Source organism: Scyliorhinus torazame, chromosome 4 (assembly GCF_047496885.1).
Source record: "Scyliorhinus torazame isolate Kashiwa2021f chromosome 4, sScyTor2.1, whole genome shotgun sequence".
NCBI lineage: Eukaryota > Metazoa > Chordata > Chondrichthyes > Carcharhiniformes > Scyliorhinidae > Scyliorhinus > Scyliorhinus torazame.
The window spans coordinates 263,870,646-263,890,075 of NC_092710.1; the positions used below are offsets into that span (position 1 = coordinate 263,870,646).

General features: G+C 46.7%; 1 protein-coding gene across 5 annotated transcripts in view; it reads right to left on the reverse strand.

The window, feature by feature from the left end:
• The window catches only part of tbpl1 (TBP-like 1), a 100,207-nt gene extending 82,418 nt beyond the window's left edge, over positions 1-17,789 (reverse strand). For 3 of the 5 annotated variants that reach the window (XM_072499729.1, XM_072499728.1, XM_072499726.1), the window contains exon 1: positions 17,621-17,789. The gene's annotated coding sequence lies outside the window, so the exon portion shown is untranslated. The remainder of the gene's footprint in view (positions 1-17,620) is intronic. The other 2 variants (XM_072499730.1, XM_072499727.1) reach the window with 1 other exon arrangement.
• Between the last annotated feature and the right edge of the window lie 1,641 nt (positions 17,790-19,430).

Here is a 19,430-nt window from a genome sequence, read left to right on the forward strand (position 1 = left end):
TGTCCAAGTCTTGCTGTATTTGAACATGAGCACTTCATTATTGGAGGAGTCGCGAATGGTGCTGAACATTAGTCATCCGCAAACATCCCCACTTCTGACCTTATGATGGAAGGGAGGTCATTGATGAAGCAGCTGACAATGGTCGAGCCTTGGGCACTACCCTGAAGAACTCCTGCAGTGATGTCCTGGAGTGGAGATGATTGACCTCAAACCATTACAATCATCTTCCTTTGTGCCATGTATGCCTCCAACCAGCGGTGAGTTCTTCCCATGATTACCACTGACTCCAGTTTAGCTGGGGCTCCTTAATGCCATAGTCGGTCAAATTCTGCCTTGATGTCAAGGGCAGTCACTCTCACTTCACTTCACCCCTGGCATTCAGTTCTTTTGTCCATATATGAACCAAGGCTATAATGAGGTAGTGAGCACAGTGACCCCTGCAGAACCCAAACTGAGCATCAGTGAGCAGTTTATTGCTGAGTAAGTGTCACTTGATAACACTGTTGACGACTCCTTTCATCACTTTCCTGATGATGGAGTATACTGATGGGGTGGTAATTGGCTGGGTTGGATTTGTCCTGTTTCTTTTGTACAGGACACACCTGGCCAATTTGCCACATTGCCGGGTAGATGCCAATGTTGTAGCTGTACTTGAACAACTTACCTCAGCCTTGTTTTTTGCACATATGTGCTCGGCTCCTCCATTATTGAGGATGGGGATATTGTGGAGCTTCCTCCTCCAGTGAGTCGTTTAATAGTCCATCACCATTCACGGCTGGATGTGGCAGGACTGCAGAGCTTGGATCTGATGGGTTTGTTGTGGAATCGCTTAGCTCGGTCTATTACTTGCTGCTTATGCTGTTTGGCACATCAGTAGTCCTGCATTGTAGCTTCTTCCCATTCTAATGGTGCTTCCAGGAGCCGTCTCTTCTCTTCCCCCAATGACAAAGAACAATACATGATGTGGAGATGCCGGCGTTGGACTGGGGTGAGCACAGTACTCGCAATGCTCGCATTCCAAGCATTGTTTGGCATCTTTGAATCTGTCTATATATGTGTTTCTGGAACAGACCTCTTCATTCACCTGAGGAAGGAGCAGCGCTCCGAAAGCTAGTGACATCGAAACAAACCTGTTGGACTTTAACCTGGTGTTGTAAGACTTCGTACAAAGAACAATACAGCACAGGAACAGGCCCTTCGGCCTCCAAGCCTGTACCGGTCATGATACCACCCTTGGCCAAAACCCACAGCACTTCCTAGTATCCCTCTATACCCATTCTATCCATGTATTTATCGAGATGCCTTTTTTTGACACCGTTAATGTATCTGCTTCCACAACCTCCCCTGGCAACACGTTGCAGGCACTCTCCACCCTCTGTGTAAAAAAAAAAAAACTGCCTCGCACATCTCCTCTAAACTTTGCCCCACGGACTTTAAACCTATGCCCCCCTCCACCCTGTTGCAGTTGGCTTTCCCCAAATTTAGCACCCTCACTCGAGGACCACGCTCATCTTTATCCAGGAGTATTCGAATTATGATCACTATTCCCAATATTTTCCCCAGAGAGCCTGCCCAGTCACTCTATCCATGCCCCTCAATCTTGTAGACCTCTATCAGGTCACCCCTCAATCTCTGTCGTTCTAATGAAAACAGTCCAAGTCTATTCAGTCTCTCCACATAGCTAACACCCTCCAAACCAAGCAACTTCCTGGTAAACCTCCTCTGCACCCTCTCCAAAGTCTTCGCAACCTTCCGGTAGTGTGGCGACCAGAATTGTGTGCCATATTCCAAGTGCAGCCTTACCAAGGTTCTATACAACTGTAGCATGACTTGCCAGTTTTTAATGTTCAATGCTCTGTCCAATGAAGGCAAGCATTCTGACTACCTTGTCCACTTGTGTTACCACATTCAAAGATCTGTGGACCTGCAAGTCCAGATCTCTGACTTTTTATATTGCTAAGAATTTTGCCATTTACAATATATTTCCCCTCTATGTTAGATCTACCAAAATGCATTACCTCACATTTGTCTAGATTAAACTCAATTTGCCATTTCTCTGACCAAGTCTCCGACCTATTTATGTCCTGCTGTATCATCTGACAATCCTCAACACTATCTGCTACTCCACCAACCTTGGTGCAAGTCTCTTTAGAATTTTATGTTTCAATAAGATCTCCTCTCATTCTTTTAAACTTCAGAGAGTATAGGCTCAGTTTCCCGAGCCTCTCATCATGAGACAACTCTCTCATCCCAGGATCTAGTGAAATTTCACTATATTGTCTCCAATGCAAGTATGAAGTATGGCGACCAAAACTGCACCGTATTTCAGGTGTCGTCTCCAAAGCCCTGTACAATTGCAGCAAGATTTCCTTATTCTTCTACTCCGATCCTCTTGCAATAAAGGCCAACATGCCATTTGCCTTCTCAAATACGTGCCGTACCTGCATGCTAATTTTGTGCCCTTTGTGCAAGAAAACCCAAGTCCCACTAAACATCCATGTTTACAAGTTTCACACCTTTCAAAAAGGAAATTCTGCTTTTCTTGCAACCAAACTAAATAACCTTCCCCTTCCCCACATTATACTCCACCTGTCACCTTGGTGTCCACGCACTCACTTAACCTGTCTATATCTCTGCAGCATCTGTGTCCTCCTCAGTTTGAATTTACACCAGAAAACTTAGATACATTATTACTCTGTCTCTTTGATTAACTCATTAATATGGAATTTGGGAGGTGGCAACAAATTCAAGGAGTTTGGAGAGAAAGGGAAGTTGGAGATGGGCGTTAGGACTGAAGGGTTAAGGATTGGGGTTTTTTTTAAAGAAGAGGGTGAACATAGCATATTTGAAGGAGACGGGACAGTACCGGAGGGTAAAGAATCACTAAAAACATGAGCTGATGTGATAGTCGAGAATGGAAGTTGAAGAGTCAGCAGTTTAGGAATGGGAGCAAGGAAGCAGGTGGGCCTCAGAGGCATGAGGGAGTTTGGAGCGAAACCAAAGAGATCAGGGGAGACGTTAGAGGCAGATTCGTCTGGTGGGCAAGGGAAGCAGCAGAACCAGTTGACTGGAGCCTCCTGATCTTAGCAATAAAGGAGTCCACAATGTCCTTGCACTTATTGGAGTGGAAGAGACAAGGGTGAGGGAGTTAAGATAATAGCTTGGTTTTGAGAAAATAAATTCAAATTATCTGCTGTCCTGGAATAGTGAACAGTTTGAGAGGATGAAAGCAGGGTTTAACGGTGCTTTCTGTGGTAAAATCCAAGTGATTAACTGTAGGTTCAGAGTGTTGGCACGTGGAAAGAAATCTCAATGACAAGAATCAAAAATAAAAGCCCTGTCATGGTCCAACCTCTATGCCAATAACTAATATGGCATCAACCAACCAACCAGACCAGTTGAGGGAAAGCAAGTTTCTGGGGAAACAGTGTCCAAGTCTGACAGATAAAAGTGGCATCAACAGCAATCAGAGAGTGAACTGGAGGGGAAAAGGTGCCAGAGACCCATGGACAATAGTAGCAGAGGGGATTCGGCATGGGAGAGAACAAGTTTGCTTGAGTCAGGGAGAATTAGAAAGTGTATCGTGAGAAGAAATTAACTGGTGGGTTAAGTATAACAGTGAGTTAATAGAAGTGTTAGCATAGAGCAGGTCAATAGAGACAGCAACTTGCCAAGGATCCATCTACAACACTTCCCAAACCCAGAACCTCTGGAAAGGCAAGGACAGCTGATGCAAGGGAACATCAGCATCTGCAAGTTCTTCTCCAGGCCTAACCATGGAACCATAGAACTACTGCTCCCTCATCAGTCAAAATTCTGCAACTGCCTTACCAGCATTGTGGGAGTACCTGCAGAAGATGGACTGCAGGTGTTCCAGGTGAAAGTAGCTCGCTATCACCTTCTCAAGGGTACTAAATGCTGTTGTTGTTACCAATGTTCATAACAAAGAATAAAAAAAATATAAAATTAATAGTTTAAACAAGGTACTAACTATTTTCTAAGAAGGGAGAGACATTTTTTAGAATATGAATGGGGAGCCGAGACCTGATGCTTGTAATTCCCGCACCATGTGGGAACGCCAGAACACTTCAATTGCCTCAGGGAACTATGTATGCAAGAAGCATCTCTAGCTACTGGAGCTTGAGCCCAGGGTTTATGAGTTTGAGGAGCAGTTAAGTATTTGCAGAGAATCAAGGAGGCTAATTGTATATTCCAGGAGGTGACCAATCCAGAGACAGCAAAAACTCAGGCTAGTCGATGGGTGGCCATTCGGAAGAATAGGAAGAGGCAGGAAGTGCGGGAATCTTCGGGGTGTGCCACTCTTAAACAAGCACTCAGCATTGGAGACTTCAGGAAGGGTGGTCCAAATCATGGTACCATTGGACAAGGGACCAACAGGAGGAGAGAGCACAGGAGAAATGTCGTTATTCCATAGTTTGGTGGATAAAGCTATTTCAAGCCGCCATAGGATGCAGAATATCCTGCAGCTAAAAGAATGAGCCAGGAATTGTGGTACGCATTGGTTCCAATGATATGAGAGAGAGAGAAGGTACTGAGGTCTGATGATCAGTATTCAGGAGGGAGAAAGATGAAATGTCGGAACTCAACAGTAATTTCTAAATTGCTCCCAGTGTTGCACGTTAACGATAGTAGAATAAGGAAGATGAGGAGGATCAATATGCATCTTAAATCTTGGTGCAGGAGGGCTTTAGATTTTTGGGGCATTGGGGCCCGTTCTAGGGCAGGCAACACCCTTTCAAAAGGGGATGGTACACCTCAACAGGACTAGGATCAATGTCCTTGTGGGGAGGTTCACACATGCAGTTGGGAGTGTTCAAACTAAGCCTGCAAGAGACTGCGAATTAGCAAATCAAGCCAAAAAGAGGAATAACAGGCATAAAGTTGGTGTGCACTAAACATATTAGTACCATATCAGACAGTACCAGACCAAGAAGGACTACAAGGAATACAAAGACAGGTTTACAATGCATATATCTAAATACGGAGAGTGTGGTGAATATGGTTGATGAGATGTAAGCGCAAATAGCAGTGTGTGATGTAGTGGCAAAACGGAAATCTGGATTAAAATGGTGAGGACTGGGCACTTAATATTCAGGTATACAAAGTTTACAGAAAAAATAGGTTCAATTCCCATAATTTGCCGTAGTGGGTCGGATTTCAAACAATGAGGAGACAAGAGTACAGGAATGAGACAGAGAATCTGGTGAACTGGTGCGACGACAATAATCTCTCCCTCAATGTCAACAAAACGAAGGAGATTGTCATCGACTTCAGGAAGCATAGTGGAGAACATGCCCCTGTCTACATCAATGGGAATGAAGTAGAAACGGTCAAGAGCTTCAAGTTTTTAAGTGTACAGATCACAAACAGCCTGTCCTGGTCCCCCCCATGCCGGCACTATAGTTAAGAAAGCCCACCAACGACTCTACTTTCCCGAGGTTCCGCTGTTCCTGTGCTCCCTTCAAAGTTGTACAATTGAGCATGTATTGTCTCCCCGTGTTTCTGCAAACAAAATGCATTACCACACATTTCACTGCATTGAAGTTCATCTGCCAGGTGTCTTCCTATTTGGCCAACTTGTCAATGTTAATGTCCCTCTGAAGTCACTCAGCGTCATCCTCATAATTCACTATTCTCCCTAGCTTTGTATCAACTGCAAAATTAGAGATTTTGCCCTCAACACCCATTTCTAAATCATTTTTATAAATCAGAAAAAGCAAGGGTTTTCAACACTGAGCCCTGGGGAACATCACTTTCAACTTGTCACCAGTCTGAGAAATGCCCATCTATACCTCCCCTCTGTTTCCTATCTCATAACCAACTTCTAACCCATGCTGCCAAGGACCCATCAATCCCAAACATTTTTAATTTGCTAACCAACCTGCCATGCAGCACTGTTTCAAATGCTTGCCGAAAGTCCAAATATTCAAAATCGACGGCACTAATTTCATTCACTGCCTGCGTCACCTCGTCAAAGAACTTAATTAAATTTGTCAGACATGATCTGCCCTTGACAAAGCCATGTTGACTGTCCAGTATTAACTTATTTTTCTCTTAAGTGTATATTTATCTCATCTCTCTTGCGACCTCCATCAGTTTTCCCACAATTGTTATCATGCTGACAAGACTAAGTTCCTGGGTTATCCTTTGCCCCTTTCTTAAACAACAGGGTCACATTTGCAATCCTCCAGTCCATCGGGACTAAACCCGTATTCAGAGAGGCCTTGAAAATTTCTGTCAATGGCTCCGCAATATGCTCCCTTACCTCTCTCAGCAATCTAGGATGCATCCCATCCCGGCGATCTCTCTATCTGGAGTGCTGCCAGCATATTTAGCATCTTTTCTTTATCTATCACTATAGTGCTCAGTTGCTCAACAACCACAGTTTCAACTGGGCCATTGTCACCATCTTCTAGTTTGGTAAAGACAGAAGCAAAGTACTCATTCATACCCTCTGCTTCAGTGAGCAGTTGACTCTGCTTGTCCTTTACGGGCCCCACTCTGTCCTTCACTTTTACCACTAATATGTTTGAAGAATATTTTACTATTTTTTTTGAGAACACCTTGCCATGCTTTCTTCATGTTTCCTCTTAGCTTTCCTTAATCCAGCCTTAGTCTCTCTCCTGCATTTGAGATACTCTTCCCAATTTCTATTGCTATTATTACTCCGACATGCATCATATGCCTCTTTTTTATCATCAATATCCTTAGTCATCCAAGATACTCCTAACTTTGGATACCCGTATTTATTTCTCATGGGTACCTAGCTTGTACACTATTCTCTCCTTTGAAAGTCTCCCATTTTTCATCAAAATGCGTTTCTAATCAACCTGCTCCCGCTCAACTTTTAGACCCCTAATATTTGCCCCTTCCCAGTCTGGGATCTTAAACCGTGACTGATTTTATTCTTTTCCAACTTGATATTGAATCGTATTATATTATTATCGCTACCCTGGCTCACTCACTCGATGTTCTGTACCTGCCCTGCCTCATTTCCTAGGAACAGATCTAGCACAGCTTGCTCCCTGGGAGGACTGTCCCAAAAAGGTCTCCCCTTCCATGCCCCACACTCTACCCCTTTCCCAGTCTCCCTTAGGGTAATTGAAATCCCAAGCTCTCACAACCATACTTGTCCTACATGTTTCCATAATCTGCCTACAAATCCTCTCACTTCCTCCCCACTATTTGGAGGTCTACAGTAAATACCAAACATACAGATTCTAATTCAGGAACTGCACCTTGTTCAAGAGCTATGATACTATCTTTTACCAAGACTGCTACACCTCCTCCCTTTTTGCCCACCCTGTTCCTTCTAAATAGCTTAAAACCAAGGATGTTAAGTATCCAGTCCTGTTCTGGCTTGAGCCATGTTTCTGTTAATGTTACTATGTCACCTGCACCTAGAGCAATTGACCTCAACAGAACCCAGATAGGCTAACAGCAGGATCAGACCAGTGGCAGATAGAATTTAAAAAAGAGGGGAGTGCGGTAATGCATTTTGACAGAAGGTATAGGGAGAAGTAATATAGAATTAAATGCACAGTTCTAAAGCGGGCACAAGGGCAGATGGATGTTATATCCATAAATCTTTGAAGGCGACAAAACATATTGAGAGAATAGTTTACAAAGTATATGCAATCAGGGGCTTCAAAGAGGTATTATGCACAGAAGCAGGGAGGTTATGCTGCATCCATATAACACTCTGGTTAGGCCACAAGTAGGGCATTTCATCCGGTTCGGTCACCGTAATAATAATAATCTTTATTGTTGTCACAAGTCGGCTCACATTAACACTGCAATGAAGTTACTGTGAAAATCCCCTAGTCACCACACACCGGCACCTGTTCGGGTACAGAAGATGGAGAATTCAGAATGTCCAAATTACCTAATAGCACATCTTTTGGGACTTGTGGGAGGAAACAGGAATACCCAGAGGAAACCCATGCAGACACAGGGAGAATGTGCAGACTCCGCACAGACAGTGACCCAAGCGGGAATCGAACCTGGGACCCTGGCGCTGTGAAGCAATAGTGCTAACCACTGTACTACTGTGCTGCCCGTTAGGAATGATGAGGTTCTTGAGAGGGTGCAGATAAGATTTACAGAATAGTTCCAGGATGACGGAATTTAGGTAAAAGGGCAAGTTAAAGGACCTGAGGTTGTTCTCCTTGGAGCAAAGGATATTGAAGGGAGATATGATATATTATGACAGGTTCAGGTAAGGTAAACAAAGAAAAGCTGTTCACATTAGCTGATGGCATAAGGATTAATGTTTAAGATTGGCAGGTGAGGGGCGGGGAGGGGAAACAGAGGAAACCTTTTTTTTTTTACACAGCAAGTGGTAATGAACTGGAACTCTCAGCCTATAAGGGTGGTGGAAACAGAGGTGACCAATTTCAAAAGGAAATTGGATGGCTATTTTAGGAAATAAACCTATAGGGCTCGAGGGATAGAGCAGGGGAATGGGACCGACTGATTTCTCCATGAAAGAAATATCAATGAAATTCAGCAGCCACCATATTTCACCAGTAGAAGTAGTAAGTAGCAGCTACTGCTTGGTCAGACAGATTGCCTTCCGCCACTTCACCCCTACCCTAAGTAATTGCCCCATTGAGATCCAGCTCAGGCTGTACCTACATTTCTCGGTGTATGTGAGGGGAGTTGCGTATTACAACTGTCTTCCATTATTATATAATTCTGATACACTTCTTTAATGTATTCGTTCATGGGATGGGGATGTCACTGGTTAGACCAACATTTAGTGCCCAACCCCAATTCCGCATGAAGGTGGTGATGAGCTGGCTTTTTAAACCACCGCAGTCCATGTAGGTTCGGTAACCAAAGAGAAAATGCTAGAAAAACTCAGCAAGTCTGGCAGCATCTGTAGGGAATGAAAAAGCTAACGTTTCGAGTCCAGATGACCCTTTGCCAAAGCAGCTTTAACAAAGGGTCATCTGGACTTGAAACGTTAGCTCTTTTCTCTCCCTGCAGATGCTGCCAGACCTGCTGAGATTTTCCAGCATTTTCTCTTTCGTTTCAGATTCCAGCATCCGCAGTAATTTGCTTTTATCCCATGTAGGTCCGGTCAGAGAAGGAGTTCCTGGATTCTGACCAAACGACAGTGAAGGAATGGCGATATATTTCCAAGTCAAGATGGTGTGTGGCTTGGAGGGGAACTTGCAGTTGGTGCTGTTCCCATGCATCCTTCCAGCTAGCTGGTCGTGGTCGTTGGTTTGAAAGGGTGCTATCAAGAAGCCTTGGTGAGCTGCTGCAGCTTATCCTGCAGATGGTACACCACGGTTCCGCTATGCATCTGTGGTGGAGGAATGATTGTTGAAGGTGGTGGATGGGCTGCTAATCAAAAGGGCTGCTTTGTCCTGGATGGTGTCAAACTTTTGAGTGTTGTTTAGGCAAGGAGAATATTCCATCGCAATCCTGACTTGTGCATTGCATTAGTGACAGGCTTTGGAAAGTCAGAAGGCAAGTTACTCACCACAGGATTCCTAGCCGTTGATCTGTTCTTACATAGAACATAGAACAATACAGCGCAGTACAGGCCCTTCGGCCCACGATGTTGCACCGAAACAAAAGCCATCTAACCTACACTATGCCATTATCATCCATATGTTTATCCAATAAACTTTTAAATGCCCTCAATGTTGGCGAGTTCACTACTGTAGCAGGTAGGGCATTCCACGGCCTCAATACTCTTTGCGTAAAGAACCTACCTCTGACCTCTGTCCTATATCTATTACCCCTCAGTTTAAAGTTATGTCCCCTCGTGGCAGCCATATCCATCCGCGGGAGAAGGCTCTCACTGTCCACCCTATCCAACCCCCTGATCATTTTGTATGCCTCTATTAAGTCTCCTCTTAACCTTCTTCTCTCCAACGAAAACAACCTCAAGTCCGTTAGCCTTTCCTCATAAGATTTTCCCTCCATACCAGGCAACATCCTGGTAAATCTCCTCTGCACCCGCTCCAAAGCCTCCACGTCCTTCCTATAATGCGGTGACCAGAACTGTACGCAATACTCCAAATGCGGCCGGACCAGAGTTCTGTACAGCTGCAACATGACCTCCCGACTCCGGAACTCAATCCCTCTACCAATAAAGGCCAACACTCCATAGGCCTTCTTCACAACCCTATCAACCTGGGTGGCAACTTTCAGGGATCTATGTACATGGACACCTAGATCCCTCTGCTCAGCCACACTTTCAAGAACTTTACCATTAGCCAAATATTCCGCATTCCTGTTATTCCTTCCAAAGTGAATCACCTCACACTTCTCTACATTAAACTCCATTTGCCACCTCTCAGCCCAGCTCTGCAGCTTATCTATATCCCTCTGTAACCTGCTACATCCTTCCACACTATCGACAACACCACCGACTTTAGTATCGTCTGCAAATTTACTCACCCACCCTTCTGCGCCTTCCTCTAGGTCATTGATAAAAATGACAAACAGCAACGGCCCCAGAACAGATCCTTGTGGTACTCCACTTGTGACTGTACTCCATTCTGAACATTTCCCATCAACCACCACCCTCTGTCTTCTTTCAGCTAGCCAATTTCTGATCCACATCTCTAAATCACCCTCAATCCCCAGCCTCCGTATTTTTTGCAATAGCCTACCGTGGGGAACCTTATCAAACGCTTTGCTGAAATCCATATACACCACATCAACTGCTCTACCCTCGTCTACCTGTTCAGTCACCTTCTCAAAGAACTCAATAAGGTTTGTGAGGCATGACCTACCCTTCACAAAGCCATGCTGACTATCCCTGATCATATTATTCCTATCTAGATGATTATAAATCTTGTCTCTTATAATCCCCTCCAAGACTTTACCCACTACAGACGTGAGGCTCACCGGTCTATAGTTGCCGGGGTTGTCTCTGCTTCCCTTTTTGAACAAAGGGACCACATTTGCTGTCCTCCAGTCCTCTGGCACTATTCCTGTAGCCAATGATGACATAAAAATCAAAGCCAAAGGTCCAGCAATCTCTTCCCTGGCCTCCCATAGAATCCTAGGATAAATCCCATCAGGTCCCGGGGACTTATCTATTTTCAGCCTGTCCAGAATTGCCAACACCTCTTCCCTACGTACCTCAATGCCATCTATTCTATTAGCCTGGGGCTCAGCATTCTCCTCCACAACATTATCTTTTTCCTGAGTGAATACTGACGAAAAATATTCATTTAGTATCTCGCCTATCTCTTCAGACTCCACACACAATTTCCCATCCCTGTCCTTGACTGGTCCTACTCTTTCCCTAGTCATTCGCTTATTCCTGACATACCTATAGAAAGCTTTTGGGTTTTCCTTGATCCTTCCTGCCAAATACTTCTCATGTCCCCTCCTTGCTCGTCTTAGCTCTCTCTTTAGATCCTTCCTCGCTACCTTGTAACTATCCATCGCCCCAACCGAAACTTCACACTTCATCTTCACATAGGCCTTCTTCTTCCTCTTAACAAGAGATTCCACTTCCTTGGTAAACCACGGTTCCCTCGCTCGACGCCTTCCTCCCTGTCTGACCGGTACATACTTATCAAGAACACGCAGTAGCTGATCCTTGAACAAGCCCCACTTATCCAGTGTGCCCAACACTTGCAGCCTACTTCTCCACCTTATCCCCCCCAAGTCACGTCTAATGGCATCATAATTGCCCTTCCCCCAGCTATAACTCTTGCCCTGCGGTGTATACTTATCCCTTTCCATCATTAACGTAAACGTCACCGAATTGTGGTCACTGTCCCCAAAGTGCTCTCCTACCTCTAAATCCAACACCTGGCCTGGTTCATTACCCAAAACCAAATCCAACGTGGCCTCGCCTCTTGTTGGCCTGTCAACATATTGTTTCAGGAAACCCTCCTGCACACACTGTACAAAAAACGACCCATCTATTGTACTCGAACTATATATTTTCCAGTCAATATTTGGAAAGTTAAAGTCTCCCATAATAACTACCCTGTTACTTTCGCTCATATCCAGAATCATCTTCGCCATCCTTTCCTCTACATCCCTAGAACTATTAGGAGGCCTATAAAAAACTCCCAACAGGGTGACCTCTCCTTTCCTGTTTCTAACTTCAGCCAATACTACCTCGGAAGAAGAGTCCCCATCTAGCATCCTCTCCGCCACCGTAATACTGCTCTTGACTAGCAGCGCCACACCTCCCCCTCTTTTGCCTCCTTCTCTGAGCTTACTAAAACACCTAAACCCCGGAACCTGCAACATCCATTCCTGTCCCTGCTCTATCCATGTCTCCGAAATGGCCACAACATCGAAGTCCCAGGTACCAACCCACGCTGCCAGTTCCCCTACCTTGTTTCGTATACTCCTGGCATTGAAGTAGACACACTTCAAACCACCTACCTGAACGCTGGCCCCCTCCTGCGACGTCAAATCTGTGCTCCTGACCTCTATACTCTCATTCTCCCTTACCCTAAAACTACAATCCAGGTTCCCATGCCCCTGCTGCATTAGTTTAAACCCCCCCAAAGAGCACTAACAAATCTCCCCCCCAGGATATTTGTGCCCCTCAGGTTCAGATGTAGACCATCCTGTCTGTAGAGGTCCCACCTTCCCCAGAAAGAGCCCCAGTTATCCAAAAATCTGAAACCCTCCCGCCTGCACCATCCCTGTAGCCACGTGTTTAAATGCTCTCTCTCCCTATTCCTCATCTCACTATCACGTGGCACGGGCAACAACCCAGAGATAACAACTCTGTTTGTTCTAGTTCTGAGCTTCCATCCTAGCTCCCTGAAAGCCTGCCTGACATCCTTGTCCCCTTTCCTACCTATGTCGTTGGTGCCAATGTGGACCACGACTTGGGGCTGCTCCCCCTCCCCCCTAAGGACCCGGAAAACACGATCCGAGACATCACGTACCCTTGCACCTGGGAGGCAACATACCAAACGTGAGTCTCTCACGCTCCCACAAAATCTCCTATCTGTGCCCCTGACTATAGAGTCCCCAATTACTAATGCTCTGCTCCTCTCCCCCCTTCCCTTCTGAGCAACAGGGACAGACTCCGTGCCAGAGGCCCGTACCCCATGGCTTTCCCCTGGTAAGTCGTCCCCCCACAAGTATCCAAAGCGGTATACTTGTTTCTCAGGGGAACGACCGCAGGGGATCCCTGCACTGACTGCTTTTTCCCAGTCCCTCTTACAGTTACCCACCTATCTCCAATCTTTGGTGTAACTAATTCCCTGAAGCTGCTATCTATGACCCCTTCTGCCTCTCGAATGATCCGAAGTTCTTCCAACTCCAGCTCCAGTTCCCTAACTCGGTCTTGGAGGAGCTGGAGATGGCAGCACTTCCTGCAGGTAAAATCAGCAGGGACACTAACTGCATCCCTCACCTCAAACATCCTGCAGGAGGAACATTGCACTCCCTTCCCTGCCATTCCTCTAACTTTCTACCAAGATCTGGCTAACAACTAAATTAAATTTTTATAAAAAATAATAATAATATAATAAAAATATGGTACTTACCTCAGACCAATGGGTTTTATTATTAGGTTAGAGGAGGAGGGCGGGTGGGAGACACTACACGTGTAGTGTCTCGGGTTTCCTCTCCACCAGAATTTATTGGTGAGGGTCTTCCCAGACGTCCGCGGGTCGACTTCCTGATCCCGCCTAAAAAACTAATTTTTAAAAAAAAAAGAAAAATTCTCAGCTCCTGCTGAAATTGACTAACCAGCCAGCTCCACTCCCGCCGAAATCGACTGGCCTGCCCCTGCAAAGAGAAGTGCTTTTAAAGGTTGACTTACCTCCCAGCAACCTCCTTCCGCAATGCTCCCGCTGAAACTGACTCACCACTCACCAGCTGTTCTCCCGCCGAAATCGACTGGCCTGCCCCTGCAAAGAGAAGTGCTTTTAAAGGTTGACTTACCTCCCAGCAACCTCCTTCCGCAATGCTCCCGCTGAAATTGACTAACCAGCTGCTCTCACGCCGCCGAAATCGACTGGCCTGCTCCTGCAAAGAGAAGTGCTTTTAAAGGTTGACTTACCTCCCAGCAACCTCCTTCCGCAATGCTCCCGCTGAAATTGACTAACCAGCTGCTCTCACGCCGCCGAAATCGACTGGCCTGCCCCTGCAAAGAGAAGTGCTTTTAAAGGTTGACTTACCTCCCAGCAACCTCCTTCCGCAATGCTCCCGCTGAAACTGACTCACCACTCACCAGCTGTTCTCCCGCCGAAATCGACTGGCCTGCCCCTGCAAAGAGAAGTGCTTCTAAAGGTTGACTTACCTCCCAGCAACCTCCTTCCGCAATGCTCCCGCTGAAATTGACTAACCAGCTGCTCTCACGCCGCCGAAATCGACTGGCTGGCCTGCTCCTGCAAAGAGAAGTGCTTTTAAAGGTTGACTTACCTCCCAGCAACCTCCTTCCGCAATGCTCCCGCTGAAATTGACTAACCAGCTGCTCTCACGCCGCCGAAATCGACTCTTGTAGCTATAGTATTTGCATGGCTGGTCCAATTCAGTTTCTGGTCAATAGTAATCCCCAGGATGTTGATACTGGGGTATTCAGCGAGTGTAATGCCACGGGGAAATAGTTAGATTCACGGACTCGAGATGGTCATTGAATGACACTTAGCAACATTCACATCATACATCAGCCCAAGCCTGAATGTTCAGGTTTTGCTGTATCTGGACATGGTCTGCTGCAGTATCGGAGGAGTCACAAGTGGTGAAAAGTGCACAAACACCACCCCCCCTTTCTGACCTATGATGGAGGGGTGGTCATCGATGAAACAGTGGGTCTAGGACACTACCCCAAGGATCTCCTGCAATCATGTCCTGGGACTGATATGATTAACCTGCAAAAACCACAACCAATCTATAATGACTGTGGTGGGCTGTATCTCAAACAACGCCGAATCACACTACAGAACGGAGATAGATCACTTGATTGCATGGTGCACCAAATACAACCTCTCTCTAAATTTTGGAAAGACCAAGGAACTGATCATCAACTTCAGGAAGCATACCACGACACACCCCCGGGTCTGTATCAATGGCTCCGAAATGGAGATTATCATCATAGATTATCATAGAATTTACAGTGCAGAAGGAGGCCATTCGGCCCATTGAGTCTGCACCGGCTCTTGGAAAGAGCACCCTACCCAAGGTCAACACCTCCACCCTATCCCCATAACCCAGTAACCCCACCCAATACTAAGGGCAATTTTGGACATTAAGGGCAATTTATAAATGGCCAATCCACCTAACCTGCACATCTTTGGACTGTGGGAGGAAACCGGAGCACCCGGAGGAAACCCACGCACACACGGGGAGGATGTGCAGACTCCGCACAGACAGTGACCCAAGCCGGAATCAAACCTGGGACCCTGGAGCTGTGAAGCAATTGTGCTATCCACAATGCTACCGTGCTACCCATAATAATCACTTATTGTCACAAGTAGGCTTCAATTAAGTTACTGTGAAAAGCCCCTAGTCGCCACATTCCGGCGCCTGTTCGGGGAGGCTGGTACAGGAATTGAACCTACGCTGCTGGCTATGTTCTGCATTACAAGCCAGCGATTTAGCACACTGTGCTAAACCAGCCCCTGATGGTCGATAGCTTTAAGTTCCTGGGGGTCAGCATCACCAACAGTCTGTCCTGGTCCACTCACGTTGATACAATAGTCAGGAAAGCCCATTAACGTCTCTACTTCCCACAGAAGGTAAAGAAATTTGGCTTGTCTGCATCGACTCTCTCAAACTTCTACAGATGTGCCATAGAGAGCATCCTATCCGGCTGCATCACAGCTTGGTATGGCAACTGCTTGGCCCAAGATCGCAAGAAACTGCAGAATGTGGTGAACTTACCCAACGCATCACACAAGCTTGCCATCCTCACATTGATTCTGTATACACCTCCCTCTGCCTCAGGAAGGCAGACAGCATCATCAAAGACCCTTCCACCCAGGCTTTGCCTTCTTCCAGACCCTTCCATCGGGCAGAAGGTACAGGAGTCTAAAGACCCGCACATAAAGACATAGGAACAGCTTCTTCCCAACAGTCACTAGACTCCTCAACGACTCTCCCGTGGACTGATCTGTTCCCTGTAAGAACACTATTCACGATGCCCTGTGCTACTCTTGTTTGGCCCTTGTTTCATACTGCAACCAATCCCTATTTGTTGATGTACCATTGTCAATGCACTCTGTCGATTATTCTTTTTTGTCTACTATGTACATACTGGGTACGTTTCCTTGGTCACAGAAAAATACTTTGCACTGTACTTCGGTACGTGACAATAAACCAAATCAAATCGATCTTTTTTGCATGATTCTAACCAGTGGAGAGTTTCCCCTCTGATTCCCACGGACTTCAGTCTTGCTAGAGCACCTTGATGCCACACTTGGTCAAATGCTATTTTGAGACCAAGGGCAGTTATTTAGACTTCTTAACGCAGTGTCTGCATGGGTTTCCTCCGGGTGTTGCGGTTTCCTCCCACAGTCCAAAGACGTGCAGGTTAGGTGGATTGGACATGATAAATTGCCCTTAGTGACCAAAAAAGGTTAGGAGGGGTTATTGGGTTACAGGGGTAGAGTGGAATAATGAGGGCTTAAGTGGGTCAGTGCAGACTCGATGGGCCAAATGGCCTGCTTCTGCCTGCATGTTAAGTTCAGCTCTTTTGTCCAGGTTTGGATACGGCTGTAATAAGGTCAGGAGCCGAGTGGCCCTGGCAGAACCCAAACTGAGTGTCAGTGAGCAGGTTATTGCTCAGCAAGTGCCGCTTGATAGTATTGCTAACTGAGAGTAGACAGATGGGGCGGCAATTGGCCATGTTGGATTTGTCCTATTTCTTGAGTACAGAAATTGTAGCTGGACTGGAACTGCCTGGGAAGGGGTACACCAAGTTCTAGAGCACAAGTCTTCAGTAGTAAGAGCACAAGTCTTCAGTACTATTGCCAGGGACCTATTGCCTTTGCAATATCCAGTGCCTTCAACAGTTTCTTGATATCACCTGGAGTGAATCGAATTGGCTAAAGACTGGCATGTGAGACGCTGGGGACCTCCAGTGCAGATTGAGATGGATCATCCACTGGGTAACACTCAGCAACTGGGTAATACTCATTGACGCTCAATTCGGGCTGCTAGGACCGCCCGTCTCCTGACCTCATTACATCCTTAGTCCAAATTCCTCCATCAGAAAAGTGCAGGGGCGAAGACGGGAGTCAAGTTAATTGTTCAATGGGTGAGCCGTTCTGGAGCTGATGGGCCGATTGGCCTCCTTCCGCGCTGTGACAATTCTGAGGTCCATTGATGATGGGGATAACTATGGAGCCCGCACAGGAAAGCGGCGAGAGGGCAGCAGCTTCCCGGGCCGGGGGAGGGGACTTTGCCTCGTCCTAAAATAACCCAGCTCTTTGTGGCTGAACCTAGCCCTGGGCCCACACACTGATCGGCTCCAGGAGGCAGCGCCCGCCCCCCATCACACTGCCGGTTCAAGGCCAGCACAAACGCACCGCCGCCAGTTCCTAAACTCCCATTTTCACCCAAGGCCCCGGGTGAACCGGATATCGGAACTCTGCCGCGCATGTTCACAAAGTGCTGAAGGAACTAATGAAAGGCTCCTCACCCACCGGCCTGTCCCTCAGCCCAGCCCGGGATCTGCAGCCGCTCGCTCCTCGGCTCTGCCCCCCTCTCCTTGTTGTTGTTTGGAACGCGGCGGTTTAACGGTCCATGAGCCAACGTTCCAACACTGTTACTGTTTGAGCGCACCGAGACCCGGAAGCGTCCATGCGCGCTCTGATCGACAGCCCCGCCCGCGAGTCCGAGCACGGCGCCTCCGCTGGCCAGCCAATGGGAGCGGCGGAGGGGCGGGACTTCCTGTGAGGCGGTGGCGCGCGTGGGCGCGCAGACTGGGCCGGAGTTGTTGGGAATTTTGAACCGTTCTGCCTTGGCCGCATTTGAAGGCTGACGGCCGAACGCTCCGAATGCTTGGCAGCAGCCCCGGCGTCCAAGTTCCCCACCAGTTGGGTACCCAATCGAAGCTTTATTTATAACTGTTGGTGGGTTACTGATGTTTATGATTCTGACACTACCAAAGCAGAAGTTATTCAACGCTGCAGCACAAAGATAATTAGCCCCAGCGATCATGCCACAATAATGTACCTCTGACTCCAATTGTCTCCTACTTCGTCCCTGATCTGTGTTTTCCAACTCCCTCTCTTTGCATCAGTCCCTATGCTCGAGGATGACCTCTACCCAGATTCACACATTGACATGGGTTTTCATGTGACTGAACCGGTCTAATCTTAACCCACAGCTATTTAGGCAAAAGAGGGCTGGACATTCCATAAAGTAGTGGGAATATTGTGTGCAGTTTTGGTCTCCTTATCTGAGAAACGATAGAACAAAGAAAAGAACAGCACAGGAACGGCCCACCAAGCCTCGCGTCGACCATGCTGTCCATCTATCCTAAAACCTTTTACATTTCTGGAGCCCGTACGTACCCCTTTATCCCGTACTATTCATGTATTTGTCAAGACACCTTTAAATGTCACTATTATACCTGCTTCCACCACCTCCAACGGCAGTAAGTTCCAGGCACCCACTACCCCCTGTAAAAAACATCCCTCGCACACCTCTAAACTTTACCCCTCGCACCTTGGTGGGATTGGTGGGGTGTTGCACTGGATGAGTGACACTGGTTCCATAGAGTATGAGTCTGCTGTCCTCTCTCAGGATGACATCGTTCATGCTCCCCCTCAACTTCCAATTTGCCATTGCCCTGGTTGTTGTAATTCAGCCAGTCAGTCAAGGTTGGTGCTACCCATGCTTAGGTGGTGCAGTCAGTAAATCTGAAGGCAAATAGCTACTTGGAGTCATCCTTCAAGGTCACCTGCAGTCTCCCCTTCCTCCTCCAACATCTGCCACTGGGGTAGCACTGTGCAGGATAATCAAAGACATGCTGAAGGCAGTTAGTAGGGGAATGCCCAAGTGTAGGAGTAGATAGGGAAAAACTGTTCCCACTGGTGGATTGAGAATGAGAGGGCACAGATTTAAGGCAATTGACAAAATAAGCAATGGAAACATGAGGATAAATTTTTACATGCAGTGGGTGGGTAAGATCTGAATGGCACTGCTTGTGAGTGTGGTGGAAGCAGAAGACCATAAGACATAGGAGCAGAATTAGGCCACTCGGCCCATTAAGTCTGCTCCGCCATTCAATCATGGCTGGTATTTTTCTCATTCCCATTCTCCTGCTTTTTCCCCATAACTCCTGAACCCCTTATTAATCAAGAACCTATCTATTTCTGTCTTAAAGACACTCAGTGATTTGGCCTCCATAGTCTTCTGCGGAAATCGACGTATTCAAGAGGGAATTGGGTAATTATCTGAATAGAAAGAATGTACAGGATTACAGAAAAAAGCTGAGTGAATGG